The 13,851-nt window shown below is 43.5% G+C and overlaps 1 pseudogene; it reads left to right on the top strand.

Annotated features, from left to right (window-relative positions):
• Positions 1–10,220: 10,220 nt before the first annotated feature.
• LOC129074244 (eukaryotic translation initiation factor 4E type 2-like) lies at positions 10,221–11,174 on the top strand (annotated as a pseudogene).
• The last annotated feature ends 2,677 nt before the right edge of the window (positions 11,175–13,851 follow it).

Raw genomic sequence — 13,851 nt, 5'->3', positions numbered from 1 at the left:
GCAGCTCTAAAACAAACCTGGGGGTTCTGCCTTTTTTCCCTGAAGACTCAGCCCTTCCCATGTGGTCAGTAAACAGAAGAGATGTCAGTGTAGAGAAAACAAGCCATACCACTTATAAGTTGGGGGGCCTTGTCAAATCACCTCACACCCTCTGAGTCTCAGTTTCCACATCTTTAAAATGGGAGTCAAAATACAGATGTGTTCAATGTTAGAAAATGAGTTGAGATAATATCTTGGAAGCACCTAATTCTGCTCCCTTTCCAACTTTCCTACCCTGACCAGATGAGTTTCCAGTTCCCTGCCCCACAGGATGCCTGGTGGGGTTGGAAAGAGTCACAAAAAGCAGAATAAGCCAAGGTGTCTGGAGCTAAGGTGGGTGGGGAGTGCCAGCTGTACCACACAAACTAAAGTCACTATAAAACAGTGAGAAATAATTTACAGTAATCTTGACATAAGAAGCATAAAACCCTGTAGAGAATTTTTATGAGTTTATTTGAGCCAAACTGAGAACAATTGCAGGAATAAAATACCAACAGATTGAGAAAATGCTCTGGAAAATGGCAATTTTGAAGCTCATTTTATACATTAGAATCAGAGAAGGAGGCGTAAGGGGGTTACATGAAATCCATTGGTGGTAGACTAAGGAGCTGGGAGAAAGCAAAGCAGGAAATCTCTGAGATCAGTTAAAGAGCAAAACAGAAATACACATACTTTTTTCACATTGGTGGGTACAGGCCAGTTAACAATCAACATTTACCACACATACAAATGGTATACGGGAACAAGATAACAAGAAGGGGTTATGTGGTCTCTTGTTCTGGTGGGAGATTGTGCCCTGAGGAATCTGGAAAAGGGGATTACTCTGACATTTCTAAGATATGTTATCACAGATGCCAAAAGACAACAGACAGGCTCAGTTAAGGTAAAGATTGACTTTTGTCAGGGAAGATACTGGCCTAGGACATGACTAACTGTCATGACTCACTTTTAGTTTGAAAAATTTAATTGCAGAGCATCCTACGTGGTTACTTCCAGCCTCTGAGTTTGTATGGCCACCATGCCAGCCTCCCCTGAGCTTGTCAGGTTTAGTATGTGGGCCCTTTTGTATCCACAGGAAGAACTGGTGAATGGTTTACAGGGTGGCTTCCCCTGCCTGATAGCATGGAATTCGGGAATGATGTCTTTCACTTGCACACTTAAGGGCCTTGGAATGAAATGCCAATGGCTGGGTCTGGAAGGCAGGCAAAGGGGTTATTTCTAGTTGTGTGTGGCAGATGCCTAGTGTCAGAGGCCCAGCAGGAAACAGACTCACCTCTGAGTTTCTCTATTTTCCAAGGTGTGGGAGGGGTAGGAGGAAGAGCAAGAAGTTGAGACTGCAAAGAGAGGCCACAATGAGACCTGACCCATTCTCAAGGAGGGCAATGAGAAAAAAGGGAGTTTCTTGAGTGAGGAGCAGGGATACCCTTCCTGTCTCCTTTCACTTTCTGGTCTCCTTTTGGGGCTTCCTCTGGGCTGAAGAGAAAGCCTGAATGGCAGCATGGCAAGGCTCAATGTGCAACCCAGAGCAGGGCAGTGAGTGAGCAATGTGTGTGTGCATGCACATGTGGGTGCACATGATAGAAAATACCAGGCTCATCCCTTACCCTCTCTGAGCTTCAGTTATAAAAATGAGAAGACAGTCCCTCACCTACCTATCTTGCAGGCTGGTTCTATTAGCAAACCTGTCAACTAAGGCACCTCTGCCAGGGGTAGGTTGGTGAGACAGAGGGCAGAGATAGCCCTAAAGATGAAGCATGAAATGTATTTGTCTTCTCCAATGTTAGCTTAGAAATTACTGTGAAAATTTGAATCCAACTGCATATTTGTTTACATTACAAATAATATTTCAAATTATCTGATTTAATTATATTCCTTAAAACATTTTTAATTACCAAATATTGGGTATATTTGGCACTCTGGGAATATAAAGCATGCCTGGTTTGTGGCTTTATGTGTCCTCTGTTCCACACTATCCCTAACCCAGGAGTTCTCCCGATGCAGCAGCCCAGCCCAGCAATGCCACAGCCACAGTCCTGACACCCTACTGCTGGTTCTCCTGAGCAGCCACTGTGTCTTTCTCCAGGTCACAATAATGAGCATGCAGCAAGGCCTTGTCCTCTGTGCTCAGCAAAGTTGGAAGGCATGTGACAACTCTCCAGACTGCAGCTGTCAACTTCCAGTACTTATCAGAGGTAAGAAGCTGGGAGGGCACCATAGCTGGACTATTATTGGGGGATCCAAGGTTTGGAGGTTTTCCATTCTACTTAGAGAAGGTGGAAGTGAGGCTATTTTGCCCTACTGGGAAAATAGAATTAAAAACAAAAATTTCCTACCCAGAAAATATCTCAACAAAAGCAAAAGAGAGAAAAAATACAATTTTATTATTAAATAAATATTAAACCAGAGTGTGATACTCATCCCAGACAATCCTCTAAGAGCTTACAAAAGCAGAAAGAAATCTCACTGCTCTTCTAGCCAAGCAGATACAATTCATTACTTACATGTTCTCAAGATAGACAATAACTAGTCCTCATGTAAGAGAACTTGCCAGCACCACCTGTCACACAGAGTTTATTGTAAATTTTCTGGGTCACTGGAGTCACAATTTGAGTTAGTTCATTGATTTTATATACATAAAAAGATAAATTTCTCTTATTTTTATGACAGGAAGTAGTTTTGCAACTTGAAGCTAAGCTCCTCTTCTCTCATGGAAATTGGGAGAAAGACTATCTCCCTGAATATTTCTGTCTCAAAGAAATAGCTCCCAGTTCCTTGAGAAGGACATGCCTAGGTCATAAAGTACACAGGAGGCTTATTTAGATTCTAAAAAATATTTACATACATTTCAAAGAGACAGAGAAATAACTTAGACATTTTCTAAGTAAATGCTCTAAGAAAAGGGAAGAGGTAATCTCTTCCCTTATTTTCAATAAGGAGAATTCAGTCTCTCATTTTTTAAAAAAGATTTTATTTATTCACTTTCAGACTGAGGGGAAGGGAGGGAGAAAGAGAGGGAGAGAAACATTGATGCATGCAAGAAACATTATTTGATTACCTTTCTTATGCACTCTGACAGGGACTGAACCCGCAACCCAGGCATGTGCTCTGACCAGGAATCAAACCGGAGACCTTTCAATTTGCAGAACAATACCCAAACAACTGAGACACACTGATCAGGGCTCATTTTTAATTTGTATTTATACTTACAGCCCCTAAGTGGAGAAATGAAATGCAAATTCCAAGGTGAGAGAGGGTCACCACCATTCAATTGTCCTGTATTCTCTCTGGCACACTGAGAAGACCTCAAGGTATGATTTAGACTATCATGAGGGTGGGCAGCCAGAGTAAGGCTGGTTGTGCAGAAGGGTGGTAGGAGTGGACTCAGTCTTCCATGGAGCTCTTTGTGGCTAATGAAGTGGTGGAAGGCCCCTGCTTTCCATCTTAAACCCACAGGTCACAGGATGAAGCCCCTCAGCAAGAGAGCTTTGGGCAAAGCTGATGTTTGAGCTAGGTGCTCAGTGGCCAGGGTCATATGAGAGAGAGTGCCACAGTCCAGCAGGAGGCTGGAGAAACTGAATCTCACCAGCTTTTGTCCTTCATTGAAGGACAGCAGCATGCACTGTGCCTGGTTCCGTCCCAGCTCAGCAGGCTCAGGCCCTACTCTCAGGCCATCTGTTTTCCTCCTGCTTCTGAATGCTGAAGGTGCTCTGGGCCTCTCTGCATTCTGCCAGCAGCAAAGGAAGGTAAGCTGCTTTTAGTTTGTAATCTTCTCCTCCTATGTTCTCTATCTCTGCCTTCAGGCAGCACCTCTACTTCCTTCTAGAGAAGACATACTCATCATTTAGATTGCTTTTCCAGCTCCTGCTTCTTTCATATGAGTTTTTGGTTCTTTTTCCTCAGAGATGAATGAGACAGAGAGAGAAAAAGAAGAAAGGGGAGGAGGAGGAGGAGGAGGAGAAGACGGAGATGGAGAAGGAGAAGAAGGGGGAGGAGGGGGAGGAGGAGAAGGAAGGGAGGTAGGGAGGTAGTAGAGGGGAGAGAGAGACAGGAGGGAAGAGTGAGAGTGAGAGTGAGAGCAAGGAACTCAATGGCTTTTCTTAGGGATCAAAGGCAGGGTTGAATAACAAAATTTCAACCAAGGAGAATTTAAAGGTATATCTAGCAAGTAGAAAGAAGTCCATTGAGCTGTAGAAAAAGAAACATTTGTAACTGTGAAAAAGAGATGGATACATTAGCAAAGAATGCATTACTTCAGGTGGTTCCCCTCCTAATGGGATGGGAAGGGCCTATCAGTAGATTACCTGACTAGTGCTGACCAGAAAATTCCACATTAAAGGTTACATTCCCAGGAAAGGTTGAAACTGTAACAGGTTATGTATTAAGTCTTGGTTTGCTGATGCAGGGTTGGGCACAAGTGACTCCATTTTGGGCCTGTTGACGCCTTTTTAACAACAGTCCTATTTTTTTCTTACATGTGGTCTATGATTTATGTCAGACACCTGAAAAGAAAGAAAGAAAGAAAGAAAGAAAGAAAGAAAGAAAGAAAGAAAGAAAGAAAGAAAGAAAGAAAGAGGAAGAAAGAAAAAGAAAGGAAGGAAGGAAGGAAGGAAGGAAGGAAGGAAGGAAGGAAGAAAGAAAAGCCAATTCTTAGGTCCTGTGTACTTCTAGAACTGGAAACTCTGGCGGTGGGACTGTATTTCTAACCAACCTCCCCTATGCTCCTTACACTGGCAGAAGCTGGAGAAAGGGGCTCTTCCAGAGACAGCCTGCCTAGGAAGGGGTGCTGCCTCCTCAACCAGAAAAGCAGACTGCCTCTTGCTGTGAGGATGACCTTGGCAAATCACCTAACCTTCCTCTGCCAAAGAGAGAGAACACAGCACGTGAGTTTGGGAACAATTATATGTGAAGACATGTGGATAAAGGGTCTTGAAACTGCAAAAGGTCAATAACAGAAGTAGTATGATACTGTTCCTATGTGGGAATCTTCTGAGCCTTTAAGCATCCTTATGTTTGGAGATAGAGTCCTCTAAAGCATCAAAGCCTTTTGTCCTACTGGCTGGGTCCACTGTCAGGTCTTCCTTTTAAAGATGTCCAAAGGAAACTCCAAAGGAAATTTCAGGACCAACCTGCTCTGCTTGGAGAAGTATACCAGTCCTCCTGTCCCCCAGTTTTCCCATGTTTGGACCATGTGCTACCTGGTGACTTCATCTACACCTTGTCCCAATAGGAGAGAGCTGTGTCTGTTTCTTCCACTATGGGCACCATTGAGGTCTCAGTGTTGGGGATTCTCTGACATAGCTGTTTGTGTTATTCTCAGGTCTCCTTTAATGTCCAAATAAGTAATGAGAAAAAGATTGAAGGAATAAAATGGAGTCGCTATGGTAAAGCTATTAAAATGATTAAAATCAGGTAGGCTGAGGCACAAAGACATGATTCTATTCTTGTTTAACTAGCTGGAAAACAAACTTTTCAGCTTTTCAGAAATGCATTAGTTCCAGATATATCGAAATTCCAGAGCTAAACCTCTGAAAGACTTAAGACAAAAAATTTCTTGCCAAAGTCTCCTGATTCATTTATGCTCAGTCAACAGCAACTTACACTATATGAAGAAGTAAGTAGTAAAATACATAACCAAATACTCATGGATGGATCCTGTCTTCAGGATATGCTTGTCTCCCCACTGGAATTTGAGACTTGTTAAGACAGTAGGCTGGGTTGAATACTCTCATTTCTATATAATGCTTGGCACAATGCTGAATTGACACTCAGTAAACTCTTGTTGAATTCAAGAGTTTTTACTATGTGTACCCTAATTTTCTCATATCTGGCCCTGTAGATTAATTAGATTAAAAATTAATCTAATAAAATTAGTTTTTAAATAATAAAAAATTAAGAACTTATTATAAGTACTTACTCCAGTCAGACACCAAATATAAGTGGGTTATTTATGAATTATCTCCTTTAATCCTCTCAATAATTTATCAATAGGTACCATCACCTCTTAATCTACCAAACGTCACACAACTATTGGTAATGGGGCTGGGATCAAAACCAAGTAAGTCTTTTCCTTCAATTCTTATTCCCCTGAACTAATAAATAGCCCTTTATAAAATGCAAATACTGTAGTAGTGGTTGCTACCCTCACTCCCAGACCCCTCCAGAAGAATTATGGTAAGAAGGGAGGTGACATTTTATAGGGAATAGTGTCTTTTATGTGTATGGGTTTGGTTTTTAAAATTCATTCATGTGTTTTGGGGTTTATTTTGTACCATATTCAAGGAAGATTTGCAAAGTACACATGATTAGATCCTCACCTCAGCCTGGTAAGTTGGTCAGCAGAGGTATTGCTGTGTCTTTCTTGAGAAAGCTGCAATTTGCTCAAGTACCATAGGCTGGAAAGTGACAGGGTTGGCCTGGGTTAGAAGACTGGTCACTCCTGAACTGCTAAAGGCAAAGGGAGCCAGAGCCCAGAAGGACACTTTCAGGGGTTGGGGAAGAAGCTACAGTCTCCAGGTCTTGGGTTGGGGGCTCAAAAGCTGTATTGTAACAAGTCAGTTAAAAAAGCGTCAATCTCCTACTTAATAAAAGTAATAGTGTTAAGAGCATTAATTGCTAAAATATACAAATATAAAAAGGTACAATGGATTCACCATTGTTTTAGATACAATTTTATTTATGGATTGACAACAGAATCTATGCCATTGGTAAATAGTAATTTATGCACACAAGAATATAATTAATTTACTCTCCTGATGACTCCTGGGGAGTGGTAAGGATTTTAGGACCTCTTGCTATTCCTATTTTTCCTGTTCTTCACTCCCGCTAACCTCTGCCCCTACCTCTACCCCCACCTCAGATTTGTAAAGAAAGGTTCAGAAGAAGACTCATTTCAGCACTATCTGTCAAAGTGTTGAGAATCAGGCCTACAGGGGCCAAGATGAGAAGGTGAACCACCCTGAAGAAAGGCCTGTCGGAATAGAGCTCCCATTGCTATTACCTGAAGGGTAAGTTGTACAGTGGTAGTCAGTGTCAGATAAAGCCGCTGTAGTGACCCAGACCAGGATTAGGATGGGATTTGGATGGTGATCTTGTGCTCATGAATATGCCAGGAGGAAAGGCTTAAACTGTGGGATGAAAAAAGGCTTAAACTGTGGGATGTAGGGTACAAGTAGGTTTGGGAGAGGCTGTGGTGTTCAATGCTTGTTATTGGAGTGTTGCTTTGGTTCTCCCCTTCTGCAGTCTTCACTGGCCAGAAAGGGGTGGAGACTCACAACACTGATCATGGACCTTTCTTATGAGACAGGTTGAGAGGAAAGTATAGCTGTCTTCATATTGCCTTCACAGAGAATAAGGCTTGCCTTCTCTCCAGTATAGGTAGGCAGTCCGAGACTTTGGATTTTGAATTCTGGCCTCTCTTATTGCAAGGTGTAACAAATAGTTTACATCCCATTGTACAGAACGTGCTCTGGGAAAATAAATGAAAACTGCCCAAATGAGAAAAGGAAAGGCTTTATTCAGACCTGGCTATAAAAAGGAGTCAGCTGCCATTACTTGCATTTTACCAAACACTCAAAGGCAAGCAGGGGAACATGAAAGCTTTATGGTGGAAAACAGAGAAGTTTCAGCTATGCTCTGATTGCAAGTGGTTGGCCTGAGGTAACTGGAAGTAGGCTTGCCAGAAGCAGAACATTCTGTGAGGTTGGTTAGGGGGTACATTTGGCTTTCTCTGGCTGGTCCTAAGTTAGAAGCACACTGGAGAGGGGGACAAATGTTAGGGTGGCTGTCAGTTACTGATCAGGTTCTGGCTGTTTGGGGTTGATTGTTACAGGCATTCTTGGCAGCTTTCCTGCAGTTGGAGGTCAGACTTCCTGGACTGGTACTGCAGATTGTGAGTCAAAATGCTATTGTAATATGTTGCCTGCCTGGCCATTGTATATTCAATCTTGTACCCATTACCCCTCCAGGGGGTTTGGGCCCATTGCAGGGGATTAGCCTGGATTGATCCACAGGAGGGAGGGATGGGAGAGCAAGGCTGGAACTCAGAGTTATTTGTGTTTCAGTGGAAAACTATGCATTATCTAAAGTATCGCCATTCCGGGTTGGGTTATCAGAACCTAACTATGTTTATTACCATGGAGCTATTCTGCAGTTCTTTGTTGGTTGTAAGAAACTGATAGACCCATGAATTCTGTCCTGTCTGGAAGACGTTTAATTGGGTTCCCCTGATCCCCTTAGAAAGACCAGTTTTTTCTTTATTTGCTATTCATCCCAAAATTGTTTTCTGCACATAACTCTGTGCTGTTTTTAACATTTCCTTTGATCTGGTTATAAAATCTGTTTGCATCCTTCCTAGCTTTTTAATATATATTTATTTTTATATTTGTATGAGAGTCATGATTTTACTTCTTTCTCAAAAGTATCTTTTAATACTTTATGTGTGTGTATATCTGTGTCTGTGTTGTAGGGATAGATGGCAGCAGGTGTTCCTGGAGACCAGGTACAAAGGAGGATGGCCTTGAGCGAAATCAGGGACTTTGGGGCTTATCTGTGAAAAGGGTTTTCCATGTGGCTCCTGGGCAGAGAGTGAAGAAAATTGTGATGAAGTCCTTCCTGTGGATTCTTGTTTTATGCTGGACTTGACTGAGTTTGAATTTCTCTTTAGCTCTAAGGTATGCCTGTGTGTGGTGAAAGGGGTGGGTGGACAGGGTCAGATTTAATTTGGTGTGTAAACATTAAGAAGTGTGAAGTTTCTTGCATGTAATATTGATGGAACAAATGTCATGGCTACTTGACCTTGGAAGTTGGTCTGGGTTGTTAAGAATATTTGTGCAACAAGTATCTGTACCACAGACTCACTATTACTCCAGTTGATATGGAGACCTGACATGTTTGGGAGAATTGGTGTGCAAATTGCTGCTAAGAAAAGGAGGTCATAGAAAGTTATTTTGAGGATCCCATTTCAGACTCTGAATGATTAAAAGGAGCAGCCACAACAATCACAACACAGAAACTTCCCAAAATAAAACAGAGTCAAACTCTGCATACCAGAAAACCTTTCTGGTATTGAAAGTACTCAAAAAAGAGTCTGGAATCTTTGCTAGAAATAAATGATAGAGATTTATTCAAGGGTCTTAGAGTTTGCAAACTGGGTATAAAACTAGATCAAAGCCCACAAGAATTCCAAAGAAGAAAGAAACTTTAAGAGTTCTTATAGTAAACAATGCATTCCTGAGAATTATCAGCCCTGCATTCATAGTCCTAAATTTGGTCCATGATGGTTACCAGTCAGATGTCATGCTGTCTGGTTGATGGGTACTAGGTGGTCTAGAGGATGGGCACCAGGAGCTCTGGTCACCTCCAGTGGTCTGCATAATGGATTTCAGGTGGTCTGTGTCTTGCAAGGAGTAATCAGAAGGCTATCTGGAAGTCTGGTGTATGTCCACATATTGACACACACAAATTAATGTACATCTGGAAAATTCAAAACTTTAAATTTCCAGGCTAGTTAGAACAAAAATAGAATCATTTGCTCATATTTCAATCTTCATAATGTTAATAATTTTAAGGACTTGGTTAAAGTGAATCCATATTTTATATTACTTATCTTCACTCTTTCCTCACTGGAGAAAGAGGAATGTGTAGGGCTAATGTCAGCAGTAAGGATGTGGCCATACCTTTCTGTCCAAGCCTGGGCCTAACTGCTAAGATATGAGCTGATGTGTTGGGCAGAGAGCAGGGTTGGTTGTGCTGCTGGTGATGAAAACAGTGAGTTACCAGTAACTGAAGGCATTTTTTAAGAGGATATGCCATTGGGAAGCATGGGTAGAAGGGCTGGAACCTTGTCTCAGCTGAGATGCTATAGCAATGGCAGCTCTTGGAGGCCAAGAAATAAAGTTATTGAGGAAATGCCCTAGGGCTCCTGGTGCACATGGACTAGTGACTTTGGCTTTGTAACTGAGGAATCAAAAATACAACAAAACATGTCTTTGAGCACCTACAAGAGGACAAGTCATTCGAACTTCTTAAAAGCTTTTCAGGTATGGGTTGAGTTTGAGACTTGAGATCATTGGGTACTGGCAGAAAGTCCCTGGTCTTAGAAATTGAGAGACTGATACACAAGTGGGAAATGGCTATAAAATATATGAAAACAGACTCTGTGAGTCAGTGGCTACGGTGAGAGGATGAACAACAAGTTCGACGTAGAGAGAGGAAAGGAGAGAGAGAGATACTGACATGAGAGAGAAACATCGATTGGTTGCCTCCTGTACACACCCCCACCGGGGATCGAATCCACAACTTAGATTGAAAGATGATGACAGGGGAGACTGTGATCAGAATGAAGAAAACAGCACACAGAAAGATGGTGAGAAGGAAAAAACGGAATGAGACAAAGGCCAGAGCAGCATCAAGAGGAAGGCTGTTGTCCCCAGACCAGCAGAGCACCCGCTGCAATACAATTACACGTTCTGGTACTCCAGGAGAACCCCCGGCCGGCCCAGCAGCTCGCAGAGCTATGAGCAGAACGTCAAACAGATCGGTACCTTTGCCTCTGTGGAGCAGTTCTGGAGGTTTTACAGCCACATGGTACGTCCCGGAGACCTGACAGGCCACAGTGGCTTCCATCTCTTCAAAAGAAGGAATCAAACCCATGTGGGAGGATGATGCGAATAAAAATGGCGGCAAGTCGATCATCCAGCTGCGGAAGGGCTTGGCGTCGCGCTGCTGGGAGAACCTCATCCTGGCCATGCTGGAGGAGCAGTTCATGGTCGGGGAGGAGATCTGTGGGGCTGTGGTCTCCATGCGGTTCCAAGAGGACATTATTTCCATTTGGAACAAGACTGCCAGCGACCAAGCCACCACAGCCCGAATCCGGGACACTCTTCATCGAGTGTTTAAGTTACCTCCCAACACCATTATGGAATACAAAACCCACACCGACAGCATCAAAATGCCAGGCAGGCTGGGCTCCCCAAGGCTCCTTTTTCAAAACCTCTGGAAGCCGCGGTTGAATGGGCCATGACCCTCTCCCTATCTGGATGGCACCATCGTAGTCTCTTGCTCTGTTGGCGTGCTACCTGAAAGATCCTTCTGTCTTTGACAAGAGGAATTGGAAGAGCATTTTATGTTTTAAGAACAGGCTGACATGCAGCAGCTACGACATCAGCTGAGATCACTTAATAAATGGTGCTAAACTAAATATAAATACATACATACATACATACATAAACAAATATACATACATATATATATATATATATATATATATGAAAACAGAACTCTGACCAGCCTGCTCTCTATATATCAGCATTGTAGGAAGTCCAAGTACTTCTCCAAAAAGCCAAAACAATAAGCCCTGTAACATGCAGCCCCAAAGGGACATGATTTGATTAATAACTGACAGCTTCCTTAATTTTTGCTCCTGCTTCCAACTTAAGACCATGCAGAGAAAGCCAAATACACCCCCGTACCAACCATATAGAATGTTCCCCATTCAATTAGCCTCCCTCCCATCAAGGTACAGCCGAACCTTCCTTTTTTAAAATTATAAATCTTTCCCACATTTCTGTCTGCCTTTGAATCTCTGCCCAAACCAAGTATTGGTGGATGACTCCCTTGCTAAAGCAAGTTCTGAATAAATAGCCTTTGCTGGTTCTCATTTGAGTGGTCTTTATTTCCACAAAAATATGGCTCTGATCCATACAGAAACCTAACACAAAATGGGAAGGCCAGCTTAGAGGGCTCCTGACTCAGCTCTCCTCCCAATTCCCTGAGCTTCTAGAAATAGAACAAGAGGTGGGAGGGGAAACAAGGCTTGGGGACAATTGTAGTGGCTGCTTCCCAGGAGGTGCTGATGGCAGGGAGACAGGAGGAAGTGTCACAAGAGCCAGGGTCTTGACTGCTGCTTTAAATGTCTGGGAGCTTCAGGGAGCTGGGTCCCCCTGAAGGCAGTTGCTGTGTCAAAGGGTCCCTGGTGCCTGGCAAAGAGACATGCATGGTTTCCCTCTGTTGGGGGGCCCAGATGTGTGCACAAGGCCTGGGACTGGGAAGCAGAGATCCAGGCCTGTGAGCAGATGAGGAAACAAGCCAGGTATGAATGGGGTTAGGGCATTGGATTTTTTAACTTAAAAAATTACTTTGATATAATATTACATTTAGAGAAAAGTTACAAGAAGAATAAAAATAATTTTCACATCATTCATCCATATTCCTCAAATGTGTGTGTGTGTGTTATTTTTTTTTCTGATAATCAAGAGTAGCCTGGACTGAGAACCTCAGTAGATTAGACAGCTGGGACAACCCTCCTTCCACCTTCAAGAGCAGGACCTACAGGGCAATAGGGAGAGACTGGAATGTCTTTCTTGGGGTGGATGCCAGGCAGGCTAGGGAGCTGGTTGTGCAATGGGTACCACCCTACTCACTGCCCATCACTTTTGGGTATCTCCTTTCCTCCTCTCAACCTCTTGGAAAGATCTAGGTATGAACACTGGAGGGACAAATAGCTCAGAAAAAGAAGGGCTGGTTGTAGATTTGGGGTGGCATTTGCCCCCAAGTACTAGTCAAATTAAGTCTTCACATACCTGTCTTAAAGGCAGACAGTAGCTCACTGCCCATCCTGGGAAGAAGGTGTTCATGTGGAGAGGACAATATCTAAAGGTCTCTGGAAACTCTCTACTGGAAGGTAAAGTTTTTGTCTCATGTTCATTTCTTGAGTCCTCTCCTCTCTTCCTGTTTTGGGCACTGCCCTGTAGTGGGGCTGTGGTGACTCAAGGCTTCAGCACCACTCTGCCCTCCTCCCTTGAGGGTACTGGGCAGGGAAGGTCTCCATGCTGGCCCAGCTCTTCACCAAAAAAAAAAGATGTTAAGACATTACTTTCCATTGGTTCTCAAGGCATTAGGAGGGCCTGGAAGAATGTAGTGAGGCCTTTCTTTACTTATGAGGAGTCCAGCAGGCCCAGTGTTTAAGTCCTGGCCTCTTGCTCCAATTTTATGACTTTGACATTGCAGGGACAAAAGTCAACTGTGACTCATTTGGGAGTAAAGCCCCACTGAGCATGGTTAACTTGGAGGGGACAGGAGGGGCCTCTCTGGGAGAGGGAGTGAGGAAACAGTCCTGCTTGGGGGAGCGGGGATCTGGTGCTGGCCAGGGAGTTGTGCATGTCTGTAGGATGATGGCCTCCAGTGAAGGTCTTTGCCTGTGGTCAATGAACAGGACGAAGAAGCCAGCAGGCTGACGGTGGGGAGTGGCAGCCCTGTTGCTGGACCTGTGCCCTGTATCTGCAAGGCTATGTTCTGATTTTGTCCACTAAAGAGACCACCATGGGCACCAAGTTCTGGCATGACCTTGGTCACTGTGCTGACTTGGTAGACTGAGTGAATTCAGAGGGCTTTGAGTAGCCAAGAGCTTCTTGGGAAGATGAGGAGCATTGTCAACTCAGAAGACAGCTACTCTGAGTCCCTGAGCACATTCAGAGCAGAAACTCAGACCAGCCTGGGTGGCGGTCAGAGCCTTTTAATGGACCAAGTGCCCCTTTACCATCTGCCACTTTGAATTCAGGAGTTCCTGGGGCCCTATTACTCAGACTTCTCAGCTCTATCTAACTAGACTGAGTGTGCAGTTATTACAAGTTTTTATCATTGTGAGAATTAGGGCTCCAAGGAATGCAAACTGACCAGATCAGGGAGAAGTGTAACTTCAAGATGGTCCTGAAGTCCCCTGACAAGTGAGAGATACAGTCAGAAGACAGAAGCCAGGCAAGCCTCCTCCATTCCATCTATACCAGAGTGGGGCCAGAGGCCAAGGTGTATGTCTGG

This window comes from Pteronotus mesoamericanus, unplaced genomic scaffold (genome assembly GCF_021234165.1).
Source record: "Pteronotus mesoamericanus isolate MK-2021 breed Mesoamerican mustached bat unplaced genomic scaffold, CSHL_Meso_final contig_48, whole genome shotgun sequence".
NCBI lineage: Eukaryota > Metazoa > Chordata > Mammalia > Chiroptera > Mormoopidae > Pteronotus > Pteronotus mesoamericanus.
This window is presented reverse-complemented; position numbering and strand designations above follow the sequence as displayed.